We start from the raw sequence: 14151 nt of genomic DNA, 5'->3' as shown, positions 1-14151 counted from the left end.
AAAACCAATTGTATTTGTATTCATTTCTATGTTCATCAACTACATACCTTAGCTTTGGCTGTCGCTTCTGTAACTGTGTTTCTTCCCACAGTGCCCAGAGTCCTTTAAGTTAAGTCAGCAGCATATCAAAGTCAAGCAAACAGACACATTCTGGAAATTCAGACATTGTCAAAAGTTGCAGGCACCCAGTTCTTCAAGAAAAAATTCACATCTCCCACCTCCCCTCCCCCTCTACCAAACAACCACAAATAAATTAGTTCCCTTTGGAATTCCAAGGATAAGGGTTGGTTCTGTGTACTAGCCAGGGGAGGATTTTCATGAGCCAGCACTTGAGGATTAGAAATGGATGAAAATAACTGCAACCAAATCACCATTATCCTTCCTTCACCTGAGCCGGTATTTAAGAACACAATGAATGAGAGCTAATAAGAGAACAGAAAAAAAGATAGGTCTTTTAAATGATTAGAATTAAGAGTATCCACGGCAATCTTACCCCATTCATTTCTTTAAACTGATGCTTCATGTACCTGTGTAAAGCATGTGATTTTGCATGTCTTCGCTAAGCTTTTGTCAATGATAGTTATCTGCCTTCAATTGAGGCATGTTATATTTTCTTATAACTTTATGGAATAAGTCAGACGTAAATAAATATTCATCCATAATCTTCTTAATGTTGAATATGTGCCATGTCCCCAAGGGATCATGTAAATTTGGTGGGGGGAACGATGTAAATTTGGAGGGTAATTTGTACATAATAAAAATAGTAGATAATGGGTCTGAGGATGCTCAGAAAAGTCACTCAGTCCCTGGATATGCTGTAAGCATCAGATTTTCAGTTTACAAAAAGCAAATTGGCCAGCTGTGTGACCCTGGGCAAGTCACTTGACTCCCATTGCCTACCCTTACCACTCTTCCACCTATAAGTCAATACACAGAAGTTAAGGGTTTGAAAAAAAAAAAAAGCAAATTGGAATGGTAATTGTTACAACTCTCCTATGTACCAACAATTCTTATGGGTCCAAACTAAAATCATAAGCAGCGTTCAGTAAATCAAATTGACAAGGCTATGTTTTTACTTTGGTCTGTCTGTTCCAGAGAGATGTACTTCTTTTCTTATGTCCAAATAGCACATATACAACACTAGTTCTGCTATTTGGTTCATAATATATAGTGTTAGATAACTTTTTTATTTTTATGTCCTTTTGATATATGGTTTAAATGCCCCTCTAAGCCTATTCCTATCTTCCTTCTTGATAGAACTCATCTTTCACATCAAAATTATTTTTCATTTATATTTACTTATGTATGTACATGGTTTTTTTCCCCCATAGTGTAAATTATTTCAGTTCAGGGTCTTTTCCATTTTTTTTGTCTTTGTTTCCACTGTTCCTAGCAATAATGCCTAGCACATAATAGATACCCATTAAATCAGATTTAATATTTGTCTCCAAAGCAATTTCTTTGAGGTTTAGGGGCTCATGTGAATATGGAAGGGTGAATCTTGGAGGTTCTGGTCCTTCTGCAAAATATTGCCTAGAACTTAAATTCAAGCCACTACTTAACAATAATGTCTTTTCTGCTCTAATCTTTATAAAGGAAATAATTTTCAGTTAGTAAAATGCACTGCTATTTTTGGGTCATTGTGGAAGGATTTGGGAATTAAAATTAGGAGTAAATAAATGCATATTGTATCACGGGCCACAACTGAAGACATAGAAGGAACTTGGATTCTACTTGAATCTCTTCATTTTACAATCACAATTAGGAAACTAAGGCCCAGAGATGAGAATTGACTTACCCAAAGTCAATCAAGTAGTGCTAGCACAGTGGATAGAATGTGGGGCCAGGAGTCAAATCCAGCTTTAGACATTTACTAGTTGTGTGATCCTGGACAAGTCACTTAACTTTGCCTCAGTTTCCTCATATGCAAAATGGGGATAATATTTGCACCTTTTTCACAAGGTTATTGTGAAGGTCAAATGAGAAAAAAATTGTAAAGCACTTAGCAGAGTAACTGGCACATAGCAAGCACCAGATTATTTTATTATCATCTTTTTAAGTGGTATGAACTTTCATTTATTAAAATTGAGTTTCAAAAAATTGTCCTCTAGTATTTTTAAATTATGAAAATCCTTCAAGGTGACTTAGAATCAAGAAATAAATTATAAAATATATCACATCATCTTGTCAAATGTAGGATTTGCCATTTGAGAAGCAATTGACATAATTCCCTTTCATCTGAGAATGGATTGAACTGTCAACAGATCTCATGAATGCTTCCTCTTTTGTTTTGAGATGTGAACTTTGTGCTATTGTCAATGTAAGAAATATGAAGAGTCACATGTACTGCCTATGCATGATAACAGGGGCGAAATGGTCAGATAAGATTAGAAATCTGGCAACGCCTCCAGAAACTCTAGCAGTGCATTAGAATCTATAATGAGAGCTCCATGAGCTAATATTCCAGGCTGGTTGTACTTATAAATAAGGACTGTCAGAATGCTCAAGGAGTTTTCAGCGATAAAAGAAATTATATGGAGGAAATTGTTTGGACTTTATTTTTTTTTCAAACCCTTGTACTTCGGTGTATTGTCTCATAGGTGGAAGATTGGTAAGGGTGGGCTATGGGGGTCAAGTGACTTGCCCAGGGTCACACAGCTGGGAGTCACACAGCTGGGAAGTGGCTGAGGCCGGATTTGAACCTAGGACCTCCTGTCTCTAGGCCTGACTCTCACTCCACTGAGCTACCCAGCTGCCTCTGGACTTTGTTTTTAACAAACTGCTATGGTTGTTAAATATAAACAAACAGCTGCGTGGTTCAGTGGATGGAGCATTGAGCCTGGAGTTAGGAAAATCTGAGTTCAAATCCAGTGTCAGACACCCATTAGCTATGTCACCCAAGGCAAATCAATTAACCTCTATTTGCCTTAATGCACTGGAAAAGGAAATGACTAATTACTCCAATATCTTTGTCAAGAAAACTCTACATAGTTTCATGAAGAATCAGACATGAACAACAGGAGTCAATCCAGGTCAATGTTTGTAGAAATTAATTGAGTTTGAGAAACAGAGTGATAAGGTTTTCATAGATACAGCAGGAGCACAGGAGACAGCTTTCTTTGTGGAGTTTCTGGAACATAGTAGGTACACTGATTGAATTACTAAGACATATCCTGAGAACAGCATGTGGATAGAAGGTCACACTTTGAATAAGGCTTCAATTATTGCTTCTGATATATTTATGGACTACTTGCCTGACCAAGGGCAACCAGTGGGCAAGATACCCAACCTCTTGGTGCCCTAGGAAACTCTCTACAAGTATAAGATACAGAAAAATGATCCTTCCACTCGGATGATGGGAATTTCTACAAGAATCCAATTCAATAAACATTTATTAAGTACCTATTATGAGTCAGGCATGGTGTTAAGTCCTTAAGACTACAAAAACAAAATTAAAACCTAAACACAAACACCTTCCTCCTCAAAAAACAAATATATCCCTATGGAAATCTTTTCTGAGATAAAGGCATATAATAAGGAAATTATATATAATAATATATAGGAATGTATTTATGTAATAAGGAAATATATAAGGAAAAGTTTTTGAATATCATTTTAGATACAAAAATTATGTAGCTTATTCACTTTTTAAATGTTATGAGATTTTATTTGGTTAAAATTCAGTTTCAAAAATAATGTTCCCTGGGGGCAACTAGGTGGCTCAGAGGATTGAGAGGCAGGCCCAGAGACAGGAAGGAGGTCCTGGGTTCAAATCTGACCCCAGACACTTCTTAGCTGTGTGACCCTGGGCAAGTCACTTAACCCCCATTGCCTAGCCCTTACCGCTCTTCTGCCTTAGAATCAATACACAGTATTTTTTTTCAATCCTTTTTAAATCTGTCTTACAGACAAAAGGTAAAGATTAAAAAAAAAAACACCTAAAAATAATGTTCCCTAACTCATATTTTTAAATTATGAAAATCTTTCTTCAAGGAACCCGGAATCAAGAAATAAATCATAAGGCACATCATATCATTTTGTCAGAAAAGTGCCATGGGATTTGCTATTTGAGAAGCAATTGACTTAGTTCTTTTTTTTTTTTTAATCTCAGAATGGACTCAACTGTCAACAGATATCATGAAAGCTTACTCTTTCAAATGGGAAAACCCATAAATTCCAAGGCCCTCAATGTCATGCCTTGCTTTAAGCTCTTTCCCATTGTGTTTTGCTTTGGGGGGATTTGTTTTGTAGCCTGCTCTTCATGCCCTTTGACAGGAATGGCTGTGGTATGCTGCTCTATTTGGAGCAGCTTTTTCCCCCTCTAAAAGTCTTACCTTCTGTCTTAGTCTTAATTCTAGAGCAACAAGGCTGGGTAGGCATTTGAGGTTAAATGACTTACCCAGGATCACATAGCTAGGAAGTCTCTGATATCATACTTAAACCCAGGTCTTCCCAACACCAACCCTACTCATTGGGCTAACTGGCTAGGGCAACTTTTTATTCATAAGACCAACTCTACAGGCCTTTAAACTTTGTCTTTAGGAAATTATTGTATCGTTTGACATGATGCTCAATACCAGAACTTGAAGACAAAATCTTCTGACTTTCTCAGCCTCTTAACTGGTTACATGATCTTCAGCAAATGAACAAACCTCTATAAACCTCAGTTAGCTCATCTATAAAATAGGGGTAATAAATACTTGCCCTCCATATCTCACAGGACTGTTTATGGGATCAAGTAGGAGAACTGGAAAAGTGAGAAAGATTTTATTAATAGTAAAATACTTTGTAAATGTGAAGTCACACTATTAAACACGTAGATTTATTCTAAAGGTTTCAAGAGAGTTAAATGTGTTTTCCTGTCTAAATTTTTAATATCCTTGAAGGGAAGTATCACTAACATTTACAGAGTATGCTATAGTGCTAGGCAAATAGTAGATGTTTTGTTTTGTTTTTTTAATTTTAAACCCTTACCTCCTGTCTTGGAGTCAATACTGTGTATTGGTTGGCAGAAGAGTGGTAAGAGCTAGGCAATGGGGGTCAAGTGACTTGCCCAGGGTCACACAGCTAGGAAGTGTCTGAGGCCAGATTTGAACCTAGGACCTCCCGTCTCTAGGTCTGGCTCTCAATCCACTGAACTACCCAGCTGCCCCAAATAGTAGATGTTTTAAAAATCATTTATACAGCACTTTAAGGTTTGTAAAGTATTCTATATATATATATTGTCTCATTGGATCCTCACAACCACCTTGAGAGGCAGGTATTATTAGTGTCCCTTTTTTTATGAGGCAAGTGAGGCAGACAGCAGTTGGGTGACTTAGCCAGGGTCACACAGGTACCAATTCTGCATTTGAATTTGTCTTTCTGACTCCAGACTCAAGGTTCTATCCTCTGCATTATCCAGCTGTTTGATTATTGGTTGATTGATTTTTCCATCTGAAATCTGACCATACGTCTAGTAAATTTGATTTTTTTACTTATAATAATAATAATAACTTGCATTTTTATTGAACTTAAGGGTTTGCAAAGTGATTTCCCTACAGCAATTTGATGTTATCCAGTCCCTTTATAAGAGATAGAGGTTGGAAGAAAATTTAGTCAGGATCAAAGACATAGAGTATGAGATACCTTGAAGGTTATCTACTAGGGGTTCTTAACTTGGGGGTCTATGAATTTTTTTAAATTTATAACTACTTCAAAGAATTCTTTTCCTTTTCCATCATATATTTTCTTTTCTGCATTTAAAAAACTTTTTAAAAGGGGGCTCCATGACATAAAAAGATTAAGAATCTCTGATATAGACCAATCCTCTAATTTTACAGATGATGAAATTGAGATCTAGTGGCTAATCCTTGACCACACGGGTAGTAAGTTGGCATGGTAGGAATTTTAACCTGAGCTTTCAAAGGGCAAATTCAGTACTTTTCCTCTTCACACCACCTCTTAGACCCTTATTCTGAGCAAAAATGATGCTGTGTTTAAGGAGGGCTTTAAAGTCCAACTCCACAAAATTATAACCATAAATATTTGAAAAATATTGAAATTATTTGGACATTAAAATGACATCCATAAAGCTAAATGAGCAATAAAGAGATACAGTAATGCTCTTCAAAAAAGACTTTTATTGATAGTTTTGATTTCTTTATCTGAAAATTGCCTATTCATGTTCCTTGCCCATTTATCAATTGGGAAATGGCTTGATTTTTTGTACAATTGATTTAGCTCCTTGTATAGTTGAGTAATTAGACCTTTGTCAGAGTTTTTTGTTATAAAGATTTTTTTCCCCCAGTTTATTGTTTCCCTTCTGATTTGGTTGCATTGTTTTTGTTTGTACAAAAACTTTTTAATTTAATGCACATGAGAAAGTGTTCTAAATCTCTAATTAGAGAAATGCAAATCAAAACAACTCTGAGCTATCACCTCATACCTAGCAGATTGGCTAAAATGACAGCGGGGGAGAGTAATGAATGTTGGAGGGGATGGGGCAAAATTGGGACATTAATGCATTGTTGTTGAAGTTGTGAATTGATCCAACCATTCTGGATGGCAATTTGGAACTATACCCAAAGAGCTCTAAAAGATTGCCTGCCCTTTGATCCAGCCATATCATTGCTGGGTTTGTACCCCAAAGAGAACATAGATAAAAAGACATGTACAAAAATATTTATAGCTGCACTCTTTGTGGTGGCAAAAAACTTGAAAACAAGAGTATGCCCTCCATTTGAAGAATGGCTGAACAAATTGTGGTATCTGTTGGTGATGGAATACTATTGTGCTCAAAGGAATAATAAACTGGAGGAATTCCATGTGAACTGGAAAGACCTCCAGGAATTGATGCAGAGTGAAAGGAGCAGAGTCAGAAGAATATTGTACACAGAGACAGATACACTGTGGTAAAATTGAATGTAATGGAATTCTCTACTAGCAGCAATGCAATGACCCAGGATAATTCTGAGGGATTTATGGAAAAGAATGCTACCCACATTCAGAGGAAGAACTACAGGAGTGGAAACACAGAAGAAAAACAACTGCTTGAACACATGGGTTGATGCGGAAATGATTGGGGATGTAAACTCTAAATGACCACCCTCGTACAACAATCAATAATATATAAATAGGTCTTGATCAATGACACATGTTAAAACCAGTGGAAATGTGCGTTGGCTAAGGGAGTGGGGGTGGGGAGGGAGAGTAAGAACATGAATCATGGAACCATGGAAAAAATTTTTCTAAAAAATAAAATTAGATTTGAATAAAAAAAATTTAAAAAAAAGGAGTTCTTATCTTAAAAAAAAAAAAAGACTTTTAACATCCTGACAGCTGTTTGACTGAATATTCTGTTTGACTGAAGCAGTTAAGGATGTTTTTGTGGTGAGATTTAGCTCTCCTTGATATTGTTACTGTCAAAAGATTAGGGTTGTATTTCCCTGAAATATGTGTAATTTCCCTTTATAATCCATATCGTGTGGTATATTTATCCAAGTTCTTTTTGAATTTGTTTTTAATTTTCAGTCTGTACCTTAAGCCCTTCTGGAATAATGGATTCCATCAATTTACTATTATACTGTATGAAGTAAAACTTTCTTTTATTTGTTCTAAAAATGACTTTTTCAGGTTCAAAAATACCCCTAAAATTCTAGTGTAGGATTCAGTGACTATGCTCTCTTCTCAATAAACTCCTCTAAAGTTATGAGCTTCTTAGTCAATATTTCCCTCTCACAGAAACCTGGTTTTCACCTGAGGAGACCACAGCCCTTGCAGTAGTTTTCACTGCTTGATATGACACTCCTTCTTCCACTTCCACGGAGTCATTGGCAAGTGACGGGAAGGGTGGGGGGACAAGCATGCTTCTTACTCCTCATTGTCACTTCTAGAATATTCCTCAACCACTAGCCCTCAAAAGAATGTCCCTCTTTTAAGGTTCATACAGTCCATTGATACCACCTTTTCCCCTTCCTCATTGCTGTCTTCAAATGATTTTCAAAGCCATTCTCCAAACTTTATTAGGTACTTTAGTGTCAGGCTGACAACATTCCCTTTACCATCATTGTAGCAATCCAGGTATACATTAATTGTGATATTATTTTAAGAAGTATTCAAAAACTTAACTCTTATACTGCTAATGATTGATCTCTGCAATCCTGAGTCAAATTGAATGTTGACCTTGCCAAATCCCTAGCCCTTCCCTAAGGCTACACCCCAGAAGAGAGTCAAGTTATCTCAGTCTCCTTACTTTTCCTTCAATGATCAATTAACATAGGTATCAAACATCAGTAGATGCCTTAGGCCCTATCCACCCTGGATCCTGATCTTAGCTCTACTTATTGTTTCAGGTTTTGGCAGTTTGCATTTTATGATGATTACCTCATAATGTTAATGTATCAGGCCACCAGCCTCTCCCCTTCCCCCCATACTGTTGTAACCCCAATAAAAGTGACAAGACATCAGTTGGCAAGAGAGCTCTTGACCATCGGAGCTCCTAACCATGAAGCTCTTGACCATCGGAGCTCCTAACCATGAAGCTCTTGACCATCAGAGCTCCTAACCATGAAGCTCTTGACCATCAGAGCTTACTCGCTGTTTGTCTACCTTATGCCAAAACTTTCTGTGTCTGCATGTCTTTATTCTCGCCTTATATTCTCCTTCCATTAATCCTTAACCCGTAACCCATTTTCACTCAGTCCTTGGTTCCCCTTTCTGAGTGTCCAACCCACTAGGAATCTTCGTGGAGTCGGTGGACGGCTTCAATCATCCTGAGGGAAGCTCAACGATTATTACTTTTCTACGTAAGTGACCACGTAATTGCTCATTCTACTCAATTGCAATGATCTTCTTCTCAAACTTCAGTCTCATCTCAACAAGTCACATTTTAGATTCTGTCTTACAGAATTTCGACCGTGTCCAAAATTGAGAACTTTTAAATTATTAAGCATGTAGCTTACTATTCTATCTTTTTTTATTCCCTCATGCTTCATCATTATCATCATAACATCCAGTTTCTTGACCTATCCATATTTTCCAAGTGCATTCCTCCACTTTGATGTCAGTTATCTAGTAACCTAGCGTAGCCATTATTTTTCACTAGCAGAATCATCCCAGAATCCCTTGATGTCCATAATATTCCATTATTTCTGATGTAACAATCACTGGCCCTGAGTAACCCCCACCAAATGAATCTCCATTACGGTTACAGGATTATCATGCTGATTTCATCTTGAGTAAACAAGATACACAATTTCAACAAATTAACAAGCATTTATTAATTGCCTAATATCTGCCAAGCATTGTGGCAGATGCTACTAATTCCAATAGAAAAGTGAAACCAATTCCCACCATCAAGGAACTTGCTTTCTATTGATAAACTTCTATAAGTATTTACAAAATAAATACAAGGTAACTTCTGAATATAGAGATATTGTGTGATATAGAATGTCTATACTATTCTATATATATAGTCTATACTATACTATAGGCAAATGTCTAACTATTCCTCCCAGCTAGGACCTTGTAGCCATTTGACAATCTATTCCATTTGCTTTTCTCTTTTTCATTTATTATCTCTTATTCTCTATAGCAACTGTTTCAAAGAGCTACACACCCACATAAAGAACTAGCCTCCCATTTCAATGAGATTTAAGACAACTGATATGCATACTTTCTAGCTTCCTCCATTAACATAATTTCTTTTTATCTTATTTATTTTTGCAGCCATGCAAAACCTATTTTCATACTGGCCATGTTATGCAAGAAGACTTTTTTTAATACAAAGAAAGGAAAATATTCAAATAATTTCTCAGCATCATCAATAATTGTTCATTTTTTCTGGTTTCATAAAAAAAAAGTACAGCTAGGTCCAGATTAGTGTAAATAATGAGTTCCCCTAAAATGGATACATTATCCAAATTTACATTGCATATTTCTTCTAGGCAGAATCAATTACTATAAATTAAATCTGTAACTTTGAACAGTGGGAATTCAAAGACATGCATGTGACCACTTCAGGGGATTCATTATTTGCACTATCACGACTTAGCTGTATATCCCTACCCTTCACCAAGATTGATCTTTCTACCTTTATTCCATGCAATTTCCTCCCATTTATCCTAGGATCTTGCTTTCCTTGTCATTCCTATTCTATAATCCATCATTCACATCCTTTTCAATGGATCTTTCCCATTTTTCTACAAACATGTTTAGGTCTTCTCAATCCTTAAAAAAAAAATCACTAAATAAGCTCATTTTATTCAGTGCTTTCAATGATCACTTTCCAAGTCAAAATGCTATTTATCTTATAGTGGGCAAATTCAATTCACTTGTGATCATACAATTATTTGTTACAATGAGTCACATACATCCCAAATTCTCTTTACATTCAGAAAGATACATTTGGTCGGCTCATATACTTGTCCATTTTACAACTCTTGCCCTCATTTCATTGAATTTTGCCCCTGCTCAAAACTATAATTAGTTGTTCCAGTATCCTTAATACAAAGTTTGTTGAAATGTTTTTTGCAAATAACTTCCATTTTTCTTGGTTTTTAGGTCTCTTTCCATGTTCATTCTCAAATGTTGTTGGTATAACTTTGCTCAGCTAAATATTTTGCCAATCTTTATGTAAAGTTATTTTACTCTTAACTACTTTGTTTTACAAGATAATTCTGCTCACAATTGTCCACTTTGTCTTAAAATTTTATAGGTAAGTTTATATTGTAAACTGGTGTTGCCTTTGGCAGCCATCTCTATTTCAGCAAATCAAATGCCTGCTAATGAAGGCACTTTCTGGGATCTTTTGTTCTCTTTGTCAGAAAATTAATTTATATTCGTTTTAATTCTGGATGAAATGATAATCAGTGTCAGTCATTTCTTTTGTCCATTCTCCATTTTTAATTTCACATCATGCCTTTTTCTCATTACCATTTATTGTCAATTTAGAACTTGTGTCTCACAAATCAATAATCTGTCTATGCACTAGGATAACTCCCACATCCATAAATCTTTGACTGTAGCAAATTTCATTCTTTTAGATGTTATTTAATGCTCACTATCTCTAGCATCTACAAATTCTTTTTTTAAGGAAGTTTTCATGATATAGAAGTGTGATTTGTCTAATATAATCTAAAAGTCTTTGTCCATGTTCATTTTTTTCTCTGCACCATATTTTCTCCCAGTAGTTCTCTCCATTCTTGTTTTTGTTTTGCATCAAAGTCACCAATTATCAGGATGCATTTTTATTTGATTTGGATAGTCTTATCAAGTTGTTCATAGAACTTTTATACTACTTAATCCTCATCATCTGATATTGCTGAGTAATCTGTAATTATTTTCATCAGTCTTTTTTTGTCAATACTTACCATTTTATATTGCAATATATAATGGACAAATGTCCAATAAAATAATATTTCTCATATCTTGAATACATATGACAAAATCCACCATTCCAATTCCTTTTATTAGCTCTCTAAGGGATGCTTATGAACTATCTTATCATTTCACTGCAACTTTCTTCTGGTTTCCTTTATAGAAAGAATGTCCAGATTGAAATGATTCAGCTCCTTTAGCAATTACAGATACTTAGTGGTCAGTGGTTAAGGATATCACATTTAATATTACTAATATTAGAATGGTACATCAAATTAAAATTTATTTATGGTCTAAAAAGTACAAGATCCTTAGCATTCTTTGTCCCCTTTCTGATCAATCTGCCATCATCACCTTAGAAGTAGAAGAAGGAAGCTACACAGGCCATTAAAAAGGCTGTCTTTACAGAATACTTCTTTGTCTACATATGTATGTTATATATACACATCTACCAATTATTTTTAAGGTTTAAAATGTAATTCATGTCATGATCCTAGTTAAAAGTCATGGCCAAGTAAAATTATTCTTTTTAGTTCTCAGGATGCAAATCTGAAAAAGTTATATGTCTGCATAGTACTTAGTAACTGTCAAGTGATAAATTATCATAGGTACAGAATGCCAAATCAAAACTCAAAAAACTGGCAGATAAATTGTTAATCTTTATTCTTTTTAGAACTTTAGTTGGTGCTTTCATAGAAGATGTACATGATAGCATATTTTCCTCTGAGGAAACATTAGGTTTTGTAATTTTCCCTATAAATTTTGTTTGACCTGGTAATATCTGGTTTTCTTTCCCCTGTGGTAAACAGGGTGTGACAAGTAACCTTGACTGATAGAAAAAAAAAATCCATAGCAATACTAGATTATCTGTTTAGTAAGTCCATTTTAATCTATGTCTATGTCTTGCTTTGTCAGCACCCTATAATCTTTCATAATCTTATTAAAACTAATTATAAATTCTCATTAGCACGACATTGACTATATTGTACCTATAAGTTTACTGTATGTAGTTGAGGAACTAGTGTTTCTCTGAGTCTAAAAAAATTAAATGTTTGAAATTCTTTTCCTTTTCTTAATTCACTAAGACCTTTGGCTAAACCAGTCAATGACAGCTCTTTTCTTTTTTCTTTCATGTGCTTTTTTAAATTTCATGATTTAGCCCATAGTTCTATTTAGAAAAAAGTGAAGGAGAGCATTTTCACATTCCAAGACATTTTTTGGGTGGGAGTGGTTAAGAATGGATTTATATGATTTCTTATTTTTGTAGTTTTTATTTTTTATCAGTCTTTAACAAATATTTATTGCTACATTTTTCAGCGTATCATTATTTTGCTGCCCTTGTAGTACTGGAATTTAGTTGGAAAAATAAAATTTTTACTTCTAAAAAAAGTGGAGGCTACAATGCTTTTAAGATGGTTGTAATAATGAAAAATCTGCTCATATAGTAGGTAATGGGATGGTTCTTCCATGGTTCTCCTAATGCAAATCAATGACAGGTGCAACAATAACTTGCCTTTCACTTATTTAGACTTAATTAATTTTTTTATTGTTAGAAAAATTTTCCATAGTTACATGATTCCTGTTTTTACTTTCCCCTTTACCCCCTCAAACTCTCACCCCCCAATAGCTAACTCACATTTCCCCTGGTTTTAACATGTGTGGTCAGTCAAGACTTATTTACATATTATTAATAGTTACATTGGTGTGGTCCTTTTGGGTCTACATCCCAAATCATGTCCTCATCAACCCAAGTGTTCAAGCAGTTGTTTTTCTTCTGTGTTTCCTCTCCTGTAGTTCTTCCTCTGAATATGGGTAGTGTTCTTTTCCATAAATCCCTCAGAATTGTCTTGGGTCATTGCATTGCTGCTAGTACAGACGTCTATTACATTCGATTTTACCACAGTGTATCAGTCTCTGTGTACAATGTTCTTCTGGCTCTGCTCCTTTCACTCTGCATCAATTCCTGCAGGTCTTTCCAGTTCACATGGAATTCCTCCAGTTTATTATTCCTTTGAGCACAATAGTATTCCATCACCAACATATACCACAATTTGTTCAGCCATTCCAATTGAAGGGCATACCCTTGCTTTCCAGTTTTTTGCCACCACAAAGAACGCAGCTATAAATATTTTTGTACAAGTCTTTTTATCTATGATCTCTTTGGGGTACAAACCCAGCAATGGCATGGCTGGATCAAAGGGCAGGCATTCTTTGACTTATTTAGAGACTTAAATAGGTATCCAAAAAAAGTGCAGGATTTGAAAACATATCTCTATTTAATGTTACTATTTATATTTTGGAAGCATGAATCCAGCTTTGATTTGCTTTTTTTCCTCAAACTAAACATTTTTTAAAGGTATAATCCATTTTTTTCTATTGGTAAACTAGCAACAGATTATAGAAATTCTAAAAATGACTGGAAAAATGAGACAGATTCTCCTAGTGCCTAAATCAATCCATAATAGTAAGGCAGCAATTTGAGTTTTAAACCACCTGAGTGAAATACAGCCTATATTGCATTCAGAGAACTATCAAAGTCTTTGCATGTGAGGTAAGAGTCTTCTTTTAATATGCTCAAGGGAGACTCTGGGTTGGGACATGAGTCAGAGCAGTATTATGAATGCTGTTTTTAGTGTATATTCTCATTTATATTCATATGTATGTATATTGTCCACCTATATTGACTTTTAAACCCTTAACTTCTGTGTATTGACTTATAGGTGGAAGAGTGGTAAGGGTAGGCAATGGGGGTCAAGTGACTTGCCCAAGGTCACACAGCTGGAAGTGTCCGAG

This window comes from Gracilinanus agilis, chromosome 6 (assembly GCF_016433145.1).
Source record: "Gracilinanus agilis isolate LMUSP501 chromosome 6, AgileGrace, whole genome shotgun sequence".
In the NCBI taxonomy this organism is placed as follows: Eukaryota; Metazoa; Chordata; class Mammalia; order Didelphimorphia; family Didelphidae; genus Gracilinanus; species Gracilinanus agilis.
This window is presented reverse-complemented; position numbering follows the sequence as displayed.